This window comes from Mytilus galloprovincialis, chromosome 10, assembly GCF_965363235.1.
Source record: "Mytilus galloprovincialis chromosome 10, xbMytGall1.hap1.1, whole genome shotgun sequence".
In the NCBI taxonomy this organism is placed as follows: Eukaryota; Metazoa; Mollusca; class Bivalvia; order Mytilida; family Mytilidae; genus Mytilus; species Mytilus galloprovincialis.
In genome coordinates this window covers 79,962,187-79,978,439 of record NC_134847.1, presented here as the reverse complement: position 1 = coordinate 79,978,439, position 16,253 = coordinate 79,962,187, and the positions used below count along the sequence as shown (strand labels likewise).

The window sequence follows — 16,253 nt, the reverse complement described above, 5'->3', positions numbered from 1 at the left end:
CCCCAACCTTTCCAGACCATTCACTTTTCGTGTCTTGACTATGTCTGATCCCAAACGGAAACCATATTCGTCAATGTGTGAACGCCACATTAACGTAATCTAACGAGCAAGAATCGGAGTACTAGTAATCTGGAAAAAAAACCTGAAGGATTGAGAATGTTACAATTGAGACACTTGAGACGAATACGACGGGAAACGGCCGAATTGAAAATCATATATATCAAGTAAATGTTTTAAAATCAACTTTTAGTTCATTGTCTCAAATAGAGAGATTTTGTTCAGAATTTTGAATATTTCAATCAAAAATGGTCCCATTACATTTTACAGTTGAATGAAAGTTTCACAGAAGTAATGTTTTAACTTAAACATTCTGTGGAACACTTTCAACTTATTTTTTGTTACAAATTTCCTTCAAAAAACGTTAATTTGCTCGAGAAGAGACAGTAACATGATCTAAATGTCACGATTACCTTTTCTAAACTAATATGCTGTCAATATCGATGAGTCGTTGAGTCGTAAAATCCGTTGGTTTTGTTTCGTATGTTAAGCATCAAGTTCATTTTGTTTCCAAAATAAACTATAAATGGACGTATTTATACTCTTGCACGATGAACTTAAATAAAATTGAGAATGGAAATGGGGGAATGTGCCAAAGAGACAACAACCCGACCATAGAAAAAAACAACAGCAGAAGGTCACCAACAGGTCTTCAATGTAGCGAGAAATTCCCGCACCCGGAGGCGTCCTTCAGCTGGCCCCTAAACAAATATATACTAGTTCAGTTATAATGAACGCCATACTAATTTCCAAATTGTACACAAGAAACTAAAATTAAAATAATACAAGACTAACAAAGGCCAGAGGCTCCTGACTTGGGACAGGCGCAAAAATGCGGCGGGGTTAAACATGTTTGTGAGATCTCAACCCTCCCTCTATACCTCTAGCCAATGTAGAAAAGTAAACGCATAACAATACGCACATTAAAATTCAGTTCAACAGAATTCCGAGTCTGATGTCAAAAGATGTAACCAAAGAAAATAAACAAAATGACAATAAAACATAAATAACAACAGACTACTAGCAGTTAACTGACATGCCAGCTCCAGACTTCAATTAAATTGACTGAAAGATTATGCTTTCATCATATGAACATCTGGCACAATCCTTCCCGTTAGGGGTTTAGTATCATACCATCATAACATATATGAGAAGAACATAACCCGTGTCATGCCAACAACTGGTTTTTGAATAAATGTGTTAAGGTCCGATGCAAAGACCCTATAAGTGAATCAATATTAACGCAAAATATGCAATCTTTAATGACCTGACGACAGTATCGTAACTATATCCCTTCTTAATAGGCAAAGGTTTTGTTAGTTTTAGAGGTGAATACTGACACCTTTGTGCTTTATAAAGAATATTTCCATAAAAAATTGGATGTGAAATACCTGAATGTATAAGAAGTCTGCATGTTGAGCTATATTACGAATGATGTCCTTATACCGATGATAAAATTTAGTAAATGTTTTGACTAGTTTGTGATATCGAAAACCCTGGTGTAATAATTTTTCAGTAATATATAAATTTCTCTCGGTAAAATCTTAAACATTGTTACATACACGAGCGAATCGTACAAGTTGAGATATATAAACACCGTTTTAATGAACATTATATGTTTGAGGATGTGAAGGCTTAGATCACATTTTCATTGGATAGAAATCACACACCAGGAAGTAGATATATGAATTACATGTATAATATATCATAGATATAAGTAAAATAAGAATCTATTCATTGCAATCATCTTGAACATAAAGAAAGAAAGATTCGAAACCTCAACATCATCATGATCATAATAGTTATTCATATGTGGATCTTCATACTCTTGCCAGAAGGTAAATTTTTATCAGTTTTATCTAGAAATTTACTACATAAACATATAAAGGCAGAACACTGCATAAAAATACAACAAAATAAGCAATTAAATCTGATGATAATGTCGTGCCTCTATTGATACAAAAGTCGTTAACAAAAAATAAATGAAAACTTCTTATTTCATTGACGTAACGACCTAACAAGGCACTAGCTGTCAACTTCATGTTCACAGATTTCATTCAAATTTTCATATAAGTCTCATTGGCAATCATACCATAACTTCTTTTTTATATTTATAAATAATGCAATAATATTAACGGTTCCAATTTTCCTGCACGAGATGCACATTTCGACAATACATGTCTCTTCAGTAATTCTCGTGGCCAAAATATTTGAAATCCAAAGCTTATATAAAAGATGAAGAGCGATAAACCAAAGGGTCCAAAAAGTATAGCCGAATCCGTGAAAGGAATCAGAGCTTTGAATGAGGGAGATATATTCCTTAATTTATAATAATTTCTAACATTTTGTAATAGCAAATTTTAATAACACAAAATATCCGTATTTCCATGACAGTACCGAAGTCCTGACTGTTGGGCTGGTGATAAGATCGGGGAATAATAGTCCACCAACTGAGGCATCGACCCAGTGGTAGTAATAACATTAACGGTTCCAATTTTCCTGCACCAGATGTAAACATTTATTCAAATTATAAAAATTATAAAATAAATAATTTACAGGACAAGGGCTCGATACTAGTAATATGTTGCTTCATTTCGCGTGTATTTTAGTCTAGACCCAATCAATTACAATGTAACTATCGAAATGACTTCGAAAACAACAGACGGTTACATAACACGATATAAACATAAACATAATCATAAATATAAATATGGACCTCGTGCAAATGAATTTTTCTACTTCTGTTTGATTTCAATTTTAAGGTTAAAGAAATAAGTTAATTTTCAATTTTACCTGTAATGATTTTTTTTTATCAAATCAGCCTTAGTGAACACGCATCAATCATGCATAATCCATTTTAACTTAAGCTAAGGAGTTAGATTCTAGTTTACGCGAATTGGGATTCAATGATGTCGAAATGTTCCCTTGCAAGTGAATAATTCATCATCGATCTTTGTTAGATTATTTTGAAAAAAAAATGACCAACCTGGCTTCTAAAAGCGAATTATTATTTTACTATTTCACTTTTCGTAATGATTGAACAAAAAAAGGCATAATTTATATAAAAAAAGAATACGTATCTCGTAGCTAGTACCCCTCTAATTGAGGTCCTTTATTTTGTCTCACTTTTTCAACTTACATTAATGTTGATGTAATCATACAACACCCCGAGTGGATAGTTTTGCTCCAAACGATATTCATATATACATTGAAGTATGTTCAATACTTTAATTATATATATAGAATATGTATTGTACACCTGTATCAAATCATGGTATGCAGTACGACTGAAAGTGTAACAATAATCAAACAAATTCAAATGACCTGGATTTATAAACAGAATTTGACTCTGTACACATTTATCAGAACGGTCACCTAAATTATATTATCGTACCCATGAAACGTTTGAATTTTTTATTTACCTTTGTTCAATACCTGCATTTAAGTCATCAACCCTTTACGATGGAAATCCTGGCCTGGAATATGTAGAGGTATATACTCCATAACCAGCTATTGCTTGCTTGATTCCGTATAAACATAGATAGTTCATGCGTTAGAATAGGTTAATTAACGGTTAAGTTAACATACAACCTACATAGTCAATTTGTATGTATGTGTAACATTTTTATCTAAGCAGACTTATCAGTTTATGCGATATCCTTTTTTTTAAGTTCGATTAAAAATGAATATGTATTCTTTAGGCAGCAACCTTTCTGCATTATGTATAGCGGAACACAAAGTCAGAGGACAATGCTATTATTTTTTATTCTTCCTCATAAGCTCATTGTGAAATCTGTATTTTGTGAATAATGGAACAAATTGGATGGACGAAAAACACAGTGAATTTCTTCAGAAGGCTTGAAACGTTTACAATCAACATTTATTCACAATGTAAAATTTAGAGAACTCTTTGTTTGGACCAGAGTATTTCCGTACGCAAATTATTTATTCTTTCCTTAAAAAAAAGTAGTTCTTTATCATATATTTAAAACGCAGTTGGACTTACTTCTCTTTGTCTTTAGTTCAAGTTAGGAACGACGTTTTGTGTGTTATACTATTGCACGTGGGAAATGACCCAGTTTGTATTTACTGTAACATAATGGAATCCCCATCGATTCACACTGTCCCATGAGTAGGTCGTTTAACAAATACTATGTTGCAAACCTACAGAAAAAGAATAGAGGTTTCACGAACTATTTTACAGACCTAGCAAGATAACTTGTTTTCTTGTGACGTTGATATTAACAATATATCCCGTACATCACATACATCTCTTTTAATGAGGGACATTCCATTTTGAATTTTCCTCGGAGTTTGGTATTTGCTGTGATTTATCTTTCCATACTTAAATTGTAAATCATGAAGATGGGTGATGGGTTTTGTGACTTTCTCTAAACACAAAAAAAATAATATTTGTGATGAAGGAAAAACATTTTTGAATAAAGTGTCGAATTACTGTGTGTTTACGGACTCCTTCATGTTTTCGTTTCTTTTTTTTTTTATCAACATCCTAAAAGCTTTAACACTTTCTGAATAATTTATAAAGATATCAAACTTAGATTAATGTCATTCCTTTTTGTAGTTAATGGTTATATAAACGAGAGGAAATGCAACGTTCACAGCACCATTGTTGATTGTAGCCGCTTAGCATTGACAAGTATACCGGGACACCTACCAACTCATGCGACTAGTCTAGATTTTAGGAGAAACAAGATTACAGCAGTCAGAGCCTTTACCTTTCAGGATTTTCGAAACGTTACCGAGCTCCACTTAGATAATAATCTGATACAATCAATCGACAAAATGGCTTTTCATGGATTATATCGTCTACACCAACTACATCTTGGCGTAAACTCATTGACGATGTTACCCAGTGGAGTGTTTGACAACCTGAATTGTTTGGAATATCTTTCATTAGATAACAATAAACTGACAGACTATCAGGCTGACAAAATAAAAGAATTATCAACACTCCTATCTCTTAGAACTCTCTCGTTCGACATATATCCAAATTTCCAATTTCCAAGGCAATGGTCTACATTAAGTAAGTTGGACCGTTTGATGATTTTCCCTAAATCGAAAAAAGTGCATTTCAGCAAGGAAATGTTCGTTCATGTTAACATGATACCAATAATGTCTTTACACTTACATAAGGTGCCATTCATATCGGAGGATTTTTTTGAACATTTTCCTAAATTAGATTCAATAACATTATGGCCTGGTATTGATTTACCTAATAATCCAATAAATCAAATTTTCAGATCTTTTGGTGTTTTGAAAGGAAAAAATGTCACAAATATTGAAATAGCATATAGTAGATTTGAGAATCAGTTTAATCTCGACTATAACAAAATAAAGTACTTATTGCCAATTTGTTTGAAACGACTGACATTGCACGCGTTATACATTACATCTATAGGTCTTTATGCTTTTCAAAGATTTTCTGTTGAAAGCAAATGCCTTGAATACCTAGAAATTTCAGGAAACATTATTCTTAGCCAAGGAGGTATTTCCTTTGGCTATATTCAGAACTTTGAAAAATTGAAGGTGCTGAAACTTTTAGATAATAAACGTAACAATAGGTTGAAACGATCGGAACCTAAGAACCTTAATGTTATTTTACCAAGAACACTAGAAGAGTTATACATAGAAAACGATATAAAAGAACATTTGTGCAATGTAATATTTAACAGCAGCCTAAATTTGCGAGTGCTAAGCTTGAAAGACAATCCTATGAAGTCTTGTAAAGGAAGTTTTAAGGGAGCTACAAATGTAGAGTATTTTGATATGTCTGGATGGACATGCACACACGTATCGGTCAATTTGCTCTATGGTTTTCCAAATTTGAGGACTCTAAAAGCAAAGGCATCACTTCTAGGAAAAGGATTCAAAAACACTGCTAATGCTGGGTCATTTTTAAGCAAATCACTGAAAATTCGAGATATAAATCTGTCATCTAATAAGATAACTACTATACCACAAGGATTCTTTATGCACTTGTTTGAGAAGTTATTATCGGTCAACATGTCACACAACAATCTAACAGTATTTCCCCAATTCCATTCACGAATTAAACAATTAAAACGCATCGATTTGACTTTTAATGCTATAGCACACCTCGTAGAAGATGACATAGATCAAATTGAAAAGCTTGGAGAAGTTGAATTACTCTTGAAAGGAAACCCCTTTCTATGTTCTTGTAAAACACTACAGTTTTTGAAGTGGTTGGGTGAGTCAAAACGAGTACGCGATATTTTAGATGTGACATGTGTTACTGATACGGCATCTCGTATGTTTATGTCTGAAGTTATTTCAGATTTAAAAACATTTGAGATTTCCTGCAAAACGAAGTTTTGGTTGCCGTTTGCCGTGTCTATAACCTCCATTGTCGTACTTGCCATAATATTAACTGTCGTATTCTTCCGATATAAATATGCTATTGAGTATTTTTTACTGAGATTCAAAATGAAAATGAGAAATTACAATGAACTGACACAGAATTATACTTATGATGCTTTTATATCATATAGTCATACAGATTCGGTATGGGTTAAACAGTTCCATGACATGGTAAATAGTATGGGCTTCGAATTATGTCTGGACGCCAAAAACTTTATTGCTGGTGAAAGTATAGCAGTTAATGTAATAAATGCAATCGATTCCAGCAGAAAGGTTATATTTATTATATCTCACGATTTCCTAAATAGTACCTGGGGGTCGTATGAGATGGAATTGACCCGTATGCATGCTTTCCAGAAAGGAAGAGAAGATATGGTTATTATTGTGGTAAAGGATAAGATTAAAGTTAGTGATATGCCTAAAATACTAAAAAGTATTTGGTTCAAAATTATTTGTATCCAATGGCCACACGATGACAATCTGCCATACAATACAGAAGAACATTTTTATGAAAAACTGAAGATTTCTCTCCAACAGAACGAAGAATCTACAGGGAATGTAGTTATATAGAACTATTGTTTTCATGTCAATTAAAAAAACTTGATTCCATTTTCAAGTTATGTTTTGATAATAGTGCTGCATAACTTAAAGTCATATAAAACGAGTGACTGGTAAAAATTAATGTTTATCAAATTCTTGAACCAATGTATATATCATAAACTTAGTCCTCTGTGCACGATTTGATCATTTTTACGCAAATATGGCTGCTCATTAAATGCCGTGTTTTGAAGCTGAAGTTTACCGATTGTACCCTTATAGTAAACAATCAACAAAAACCATGGGTATTGAGAACGTGTTTAACATGTACAATCAGATAATTGTTTATTTTAATGACAGATTCATGCGTATTGCGATCATCGGATTTTTACGAGGAGGGTCACGATAAGGTCACTTAGCATACGGAAATTTGTCGGCGAATTGCTTCCTGGAAGCAAGCAATTGAAAATAAGTTAACTTCTTTAAAATGTGGACAAATTAAAGAATTCCTCTTACATAAGTTCTATAATGAAACTATCCATTAAGTTCTAAAAGATATATCCATATTTTTTTTTTAATTTGAGGTTTAATATGACTCTAATTACATAGTTCGAGTATATTATTGTAACAACTCTTAACAATGTGACTATAGCTTTTTCAGCTTGGAAACACTTTGTTTTTATAAATAAGCTGTTGTGGACATTTGTACTGTAGTGTTCTACATATGTCATTGAAGTGTTATACCTATTTCATTGGAATGTTCTACCTATATCATTAAAGTGTTTCTACCTATGTCATTGGAGTGTTATACTTATGTCATTGGAGTGTTTCTATTTATTTCAATGTAGTGTTCTATCTATTTGGAATGTTTCTACCTATGTCATTGGAGTGTTCTACCTATGTCATTGGAGTGTTCTACCTATGTCATTGGAGTGTTCTGCCAATGTCATTGGAGTGTTCTACCTATGTCATGGCAGTGTTCTACCTATGTCATTGGAGTGTTCTGCCAATGTCATTGGAGTGTTCTACCTATGTCATGGCAGTGTTCTACCTATGTCATTGGAATGTTTCTACCTATGTCATTGGAGTGTTCTACCTATGTCATGGCAGTGTTCTACCTATGTCATTGGAGTGTTCTACCTATGTCATTGGAATGTTCTACCTATGTCATTGGAGTGTTCTACCTAGGTCATTGTAGTGTTCTACCTAGGTCATTGGAGTGTTCTACCTAGGTCATTGGAGTGTTCTACCTAGGTCATTGGAGTGTTCTATCTATGTCATTGGATTGTTCTACCTATGTCATTCTGTGTTGATGTTATGCTACAGAAATAAACATGACAAAATTCAAGCTTGTGTTTATTTTTGTGTTGACAAAATTAACTTTTGTGACACAAAATTCTTTTTTTTTTGGTGTATTTATAATTTATTTTGTCTATTGAGGCAATTTGATTGCTATGCTTATTTCACAAAGTTCGCTTTTCGGTTATGCCCTTTGGTAATCGTGATCTAAAGCGTACATGTTTTGCCCTTTTGGTTTGTATAAGTTATGTTTCATCAATATTCTGCTGTTATAGATTTGAGTGGTAACTGCTTCTACTTACAGTTATTACAAGTATTATACGCACAAGTCTCGTCCTAATAGACAATATATGATAAATCGGTTTTTAAAAAAAAATAAAACTGACGCTAGAGTGATATTAAGAGTATAGTCGCCGTCAGCTGAAATTCGTAGCGGTTATCGGTAAAAATAATCTAAACTATCAATCGCGTTCACTCAAGATATAGTTTTTCACATTCCATTCATAAATCGCAAAAAGAAAAACCACTGCTGACCTACCTTTTAAGTGGTCGCACTGTAATAATCCTGACCTTCACTTTTTCATAGACGATTTTGAATGGTGGAATCAGCCATTGTTTTTACCGGAAGTGTTTCCGTGGAGTTCAATTTCATAAAATTTGCATAAAGCGCGGGAAACCTTATCACATCAATGTAAGGAAAATTTCAGAAAACTGCGTACAGTGACAAATGTCATATGTTAACAAATGATCCTCATAGAAACGAAGATGGCGGAATTACAATGGAAAATATTCTGGAAAATGTGACATTTTATTCAAAGTCTCATGTAAACAGGTGTCAGACCACCAATTACTCCCTCCAATTTAGAACGTATGTAAAAGTAGTCCTACTTTGACACAAAATAGTGCTTTTGATGTCATTGTTTACTTAAACTATTCAACAAATTTGCAGAAATGAAACTTTTGGTGAAAGGGAAATATATTTAGACCATTTTGAGCCAAAATTCACTTGTCTATGAGTTTGCATTAAAAATTCAGGATTAATGCGCTACATAGTACACTAATTTAAGATTTCCAGAAAACCGTGAGTTATTTTGGTAGTACCTGTCTTTTCAAAATCAGAAATTTGTTACAAGACTTTAAACATTGGTTGAAAATTGGCATGTAGGAAGGTGATACATGTACAATTCAGGATATACCTGGTTTCCTTGAAGTTAAACTTAAGGTAAAATATTTAGAGAGCTGTGAAAATTGCAAAATTTGGTTGAACAGATAGGGATTTTTAATTGGTGGTCTGACACCTAAACAAGACCGGAAACGGAAGCGATTTCTGCGCCGATCCGGAAATTCAAAAACACGACCAAAAAAATTGAACGATTTTGAGTTCATAAGTACTATGAAAAATTCGGGAAATTTTCCCGATTTTTTTTTTTTTTATTGAATTTCCTACTGTATTAGGGGACTAATTATATGTTTTTAATATGAGGCAGGAACTACCTGTGAATGGGGACGAAGTCTATGATTTTTATACGCCCGTCGTCTTTTAGACAGGACGTATTATGGTATACCGTTGTCCGTCTGTCCGTCCGTCCGTCTGTCCGTCCGTCTGTCCGTCCGTCCGTCTGTCCGTCCGTCTGTCCGTCCATCTGTCCGTCCGTCTGTCCGTCCGTCCGTCCGTCGTCCACACTTCGGACAATTACTCAAAAACACTTTCACCAATTTCCATGAAACTTAAGTGAATTGTTTATATCTATTGACGTAAGCTCCCTTTCGTTTTTTTTAATTTCAGATTTTCCGTTTTGGATTTATGGGGCTTTATTCATAAAAAAAAAGGGGGGGATTTTCAACACTTCGGACAATAACTCAAAAAGGCTTTCACCAATGTCCATGAAACTTTGGTGAATTGTTTATATCTATTGATGTAAGCTCCCTTTCAATTTTTATAAATTTCAGATTTTACATTTCCGTGTTATGAATTTTTATGCTTAAAAAAGGGGGGATTTTCCAATTTTGGGACAATAACTAACACTTTCACAAAATTTTATGCAACTTTAATAAATTGTTTATATCTATTGACCTAAGCTCCCTTTCCATTTTTATAAATTTTAGATTTAAGTATTGAATTTTTATACTTAAAAAAGGGGGATTTTATGAAACTTTGGTGAATATATTAATGTAACATCCCTTTTGATTTGTATATATATATCTCGTTGATCATATAAATTCATTTAAAGCATAAAAGACAAGTTAAAAGAGCAACGGGCGTATCATGCGCTAAAGCGCAGCCCTTTATTTTTTTTTAATCAACAATGTTAAAAAGAGAAACGGAAATAACCGTAACGTTTCCGATTTTGGTTCTGTTGTTAGGGATTTTAGTTGTGACGTTATTTAAGTAATGACGTCATATTCAATGTAAACAAAGAAACACTGTCATCAGGTAACGTTTTTTTAATAACACACATTTTTTTTAAATGAATTAGTATTAGTTCCTTTCTTAGACTGATAAATATACATTTTATTCAAAGTCTCTTGTAAACAAGACCGGAAACGGAAGTAGATTTCTGCGCCGATCCGGAAATTCAAAAACGCGACAAAAAAAAATTGAACGATTTTGAGTTCATTAGTACAATGAAAAATTCGGGAAATTTTCCCGATTTAAAAAAAAAAAAAATTTTATAGAATTTTCTACTGTAATAAGGGACTTCGTCCCCATATAACTAATTGTTATATTTGTACATGTATGAGCACTAGTGGTCCCATATTCTGTTGATACTGGTTATGTATTTGTTTTCCAGGTGATCAGATTGTTTCTGCATATTCACAATAAATCCATTGGATATGTACTTTGGAAAATATCATTTATATATCAAATGCTATTGGCTTTGATCTAGCTGTCAGTAAATGCGAGTACTCTTATATTTGTGCTTTGTACCGATTGTTTAAGTATCAGTTCCTTTGTTTGTGCTTTGTGTCGATTGTTTTAGTATCAGTCCCTTTGTTTGTGCTTAGGGTCGATTGTTTTAATATTAGTTACTTTATTTGTGCTTTGTGTCGATTGTTTTAGTATCAGTCACTTTGTTTGTGCTTTGTGTCGATTGTTTTAGTATCAGTCCCTTTGTTTGTGCTTAGGGTCGATAGTTTTAATATTAGTTACTTTATTTGTGCTTTGTGTCGATTGTTTTAGTATCAGTTACTTTATTTGTGCTTTGTGTCGATTGTTTTAGTATCAGTCACTTTGTTTGTGCTTTGTGTCGATTGTTTTAGTATCAATTACTTTATTTGTGCTTTGTGCCGATTGTTTTAGTATCAGTTACTTTGTTTGTGCTTTGTGCCGATTGTTTTAGTATCAGTTACTTTATTTGTGTTTTATATTGGTTGTTTTAGTATCAGTTAGTATCAGTTATTTTATACTGATTTACTTATTTAAGGTGGTAACACTTTCGCTTAAATTAATTTGGCTCGTTTAATTTTCTTAAAATTTTGTCAAAGTATTTACTTTGATCCTTTAACAAAACTATAAAAATTTCAAAAATTTTGAACCAACCGTTTTATCAGAAAAATTACACTGGTTTTATAGCAGTTTCACAAACACTTATTTTGATCACTGAGAAGCTTTTATATTTCGTTAACAACACAACGTAATTAAAACATAAAGCTGATTTTATAGGGTTATCTCCCTGTAGTATTAGGTACCTCCTTAAGACATTTGAAACTGATTTTAGCCGTATGTTATGCTGTAACACTTTTGTCAAAGGTGAAGGGTGGTTAGCGATCAGAAACATATTTGACCACACCACAATATTTGTGTGTCTGTCGAGATCCAAATAAAGATATCAGTAGTATACCGCTCTGTTTAAAGTCTTAATTTGATTGAGAGAAAATAAATCCGGATTACAAACTAAAACACATCAACTATAAGAGGACAAAACAACAGAACCACTGAAGTGCAACAGAAAACAAACAATAGCTCGGGGCTCTTTATACTAGTATCTGACTATACTGATTGGGTTTTACAATAGCTCGGAGCTCTTTATACTAGTATCTGACTATACTGATTGGGTTTTACAATAGCTCGGAGCTCTTTATACTAGTATCTGACTATACTGATTGGGTTTTACAATAGCCTGACTATACTGATTGGGTTTTACAATAGCTCGGTGCTCTTTATACTAGTATCTGACTATACTGATTGGGTTTTACAATAGCTCGGGGCTTTTTATACTAGTATCTGACTCTAATGACTGGGTTTTACAATAGCTCGGGGCTCTTTATACTAGTATCTGACTATACTGATTGGGTTTTACAATAGCTCGGGGATCTTTATACTAGTATCTGACTATACTGATTGGGTTTTACAATTGTTAATGATGTTTACGGACAGGCTGAGATTTCTAGTTGTATATATCTTCGTTGTTTGAACTGTTGATATTGGTATCTTTTTTTCTTAATAATATATTGTTGGATTATTTATTTTCGTGGAAAAAATATTTGTTCGTGAACAGTTCCTTTTGCCAAGACTGCATATCATAGTGCAGAAATAGTTTACCTATACCACGAAATCCACGATGATAAATACATAATAATGGGTGCAAATATCGTTATCATTATCTATAATTGATTATTTTACTTCAAAGGTAAAATTCAGAATGGAAATGGGGAATGTGTGAGAGAGACAACAACCCGACCATAGAACAGACAACAGCAGAAGGCCACCAATAGGTCTTCAGTGCAGAGAGAAATTACCGCACCCGGAGGCGTCCTTCAGCTGGCCCCTAAACAAATATATATAATTGTTCAGTGATAATGAACGCCATACTTAACTCCAAATTGTACACAAGAAACTAAAATTAAAAAGTAATACAAGACTAACAAAGGTCAGAGGCTCCTGACTTGGTACAGGCGCAAAGATATATATGTTTGTCATGCAGTTTGGATTTGATTCTGAAGGCGTGAAAATACTTCAAATCTAATTATGTTGCGTGTATCGTGGTATCAGAAGACGAAAAATAATTTAGTAACATGAAACTGTTTGCTTTCCGTATACAGGAAGATATACATTTGAAATTTAGAAAAAAAGTTCAATCACAAAGATTGACCCACTTAAGCTCCGATTACAATCGAGTTAAACGATACCTATACTAAAACAACAAATGACGTCATATGATTGTGATGAGTAAAAACCTAAAGACCTGTAAAAGGAAAACACTAAAAACAATATGATGTTTAGTGTGAATAAAACATAATTTGAAGTACATAATTTTGGGACTACTTCCATTTGTCTATACAAAAAAACAAATGCCAACAATAACAACTTATTACCTTTAAATTTGTTTTATAAACGTATTTCAATCAATCGTTCATTGTCAGTTTCTTCGTCTGTTTAAATTAACCTTTTTTCAGATTTCTTTTTTGTTTTGGAAGGATAGTAACTCCTTACTAACCATATATGGTTGCTAACCCTATATGGTAACTAACCATGTATATTTTAGGGCAAGTGTTAAACCATTCAAACAGGAAAACTAACGGTCTAGTCTATATAAAAACAGAGAAATAAATGAGAAACACTTATGAACCACATCAACAAACGACAACCACTGAACATCATGTTCCTGGCTTTGAACAGGTGCAATCAAGTACAGCGGACTCCAACGTTTTAATAAGCGCTAGCCCTTACCTGAAACAAGAGTGTAACATTGTAAGAAAAACTTTAACATATCAATCGAAAAACCTTATTAACTATTTGTTATTTTTGGGACTCAAGGATAAATGTGTTCTTCCTAGTATATTTAATGAATACCTTATTTTGATGTACTTTTAAAAAGGTCTTTTTTGATTTCAAACTTCCGCATTCATACTCTAATTACATTTCAATGTAATCTGAGCCTTTAAGATGAACTAGATTTATTTTACTTCGATTTACTTCATTAAAAGAATGAAAATTCCGCTTTATAAAATCTATCCATCCTAGGTGATATTCACGCAGGGTTTACCTTCAATAAGATTGCTGAAGGTCAAAATTTAAAAGATTATGGTCTATATGAACCGATGCCCTTGTAGAGGGTGAGGTGTTTATATGAAGTTAACATTAATGTGACATGTTATTTTTTTGATAACACCAATTCAGTCTTCATGATCTCAAATGAAAAATTAAAGAACAAAAATACCGAACTCCATGGAAAAATCAAATAAAAAAGTCCCTTATCAATTGGAAATATCAAAAGCACATCAACACAAACGCATGGAAAACAACTGACATTATACTGCCTTGGTACAGACATTTTCGTATGTAGAAAATGGTAGATTAAACCATGTTTTTTTAAAGTAGCTTAACCGACTGCATATAAATCCATAATATTGACAACAATGTGTGGGCAAATCAAAGAGACATAATTAAGATGTGACAACGCTTATTCAACTACACACCAAACATCATTGATCTATCATAAGTGGTTCCCTTAAACTGACCTAATCATTAACTTTAACATGTAGACTATATGCTAAAGTTTAAAAGGTCAATAGACCATGACTGAGGCCAAATAATCTTCATGGAAATGAGATGTGCCAATGCTTATTCAACTGCGTAACATATATCTTTCCCTTATCATAAATGGTTAAACTGACCAAATCATAAACTTTAATGATGTTGAAGTCTTTAGATAATGATTGGTGGGGGGGGGGGGGGGGGGGGGGCGGGGGGAGGATGATGTCAAAACATTTCAAGGGAAATGAGATGTGATAATGCTTATTCAACTGCGTAACATATATTTTTCCCTTATCATAAGTGGTTCCCTTAAACTGACATAACCATAAAACTTAAAATGTAAACTATATGCTAAAGTTTCAAAGGCCAGTAGACTTGACAGAGGCCAAATAGTCTCCATGGAAATGAGATGTGACAATACTTATCCAACTGTTTATCGAATATCATTGACTTATCATAAGCGGTCCCCCTTTAACTTGCAATGGTTTGAAGTCTTTAGACCATGATTAAGGGGGTGATGTCAAAACATTTCAAGGGAAATAAGATGTGACATTGCTTATTAAACTCCGTAACATATAGCTTTCCCTCATCATAAGTGGTCCCTTAAACTTACCAAATCATAAACTTTAACAAGTGATGTAAACTATATGCTAAAGTTTCAAAGGCCAATAGACCATGACAGAGGCCAAATAATCTTCATGGACATGATATATGCCAATGCTCATTTAACTGCATATCAAATATCATTGACTTATCATAAGGGGTTACCTTTTAACTGGCAATGTTTTGAAGTCTTTAGACAATGATTGGGGGGAGGGGGGTGATGTCAAAACATTTCAAGGGAAACGAAATGTGACAATGCTTATTCAACTGCGTAACATATATGTTTTCCTTATCATAAGTGGTTCCCTTAAACTGACACAGTCATAAACTTTAACATGTGAACTATATGCTAAAGTTTCAAAGGCCAATTGACTATGACAGAGGCCAAATAATATCCATGGAAATGAGATGTGCCAATGCTTATTCAACTATATATAAAATATCGTAGACTTATCATAAGCGGTTCCCCTTTAACTGGCAATAGTTTGAAAGTCTCAAGACCATGATTGGGGGTAGATGTCAAAATATTTCAAGAGTATTGAGATGTGAAAATACTTATTCAACTGCATACCAAATATCCTTAACTGATCTTAAGTGGTTCCCTCTGTGGTTCCCTTAAACTGACCAAATCATACACTTACAACATTAAAATATGCTAAAGATTCAAAGCCAATATACCACGACTGGGGCCAATAATCTCCATGAAAAAAAAAGTAAAATAAAAAAATACTGAACTCCGAGTAATATTCAAAACTGAAAGTCCCTAATCAAATGGAAATGAGATGTGCCAATGCTTAATCAACTGTATATCAAATATCGTAGACTTATCATAAGCGATTCCCCTTTAACTGGCAATGGTTTGAAAGTCTCAAGACTATGA

The 16,253-nt window shown here is 33.2% G+C and overlaps 1 long non-coding RNA gene across 1 annotated transcript; it reads left to right on the top strand.

Annotated features, from left to right (window-relative positions):
• Positions 1-1,759: 1,759 nt before the first annotated feature.
• On the top strand, positions 1,760-7,188 carry LOC143048517 (uncharacterized). The gene is made up of 2 exons (XR_012969872.1): positions 1,760-1,895; positions 4,640-7,188. It is a non-coding gene; the product is annotated as an uncharacterized LOC143048517 (long non-coding RNA).
• The last annotated feature ends 9,065 nt before the right edge of the window (positions 7,189-16,253 follow it).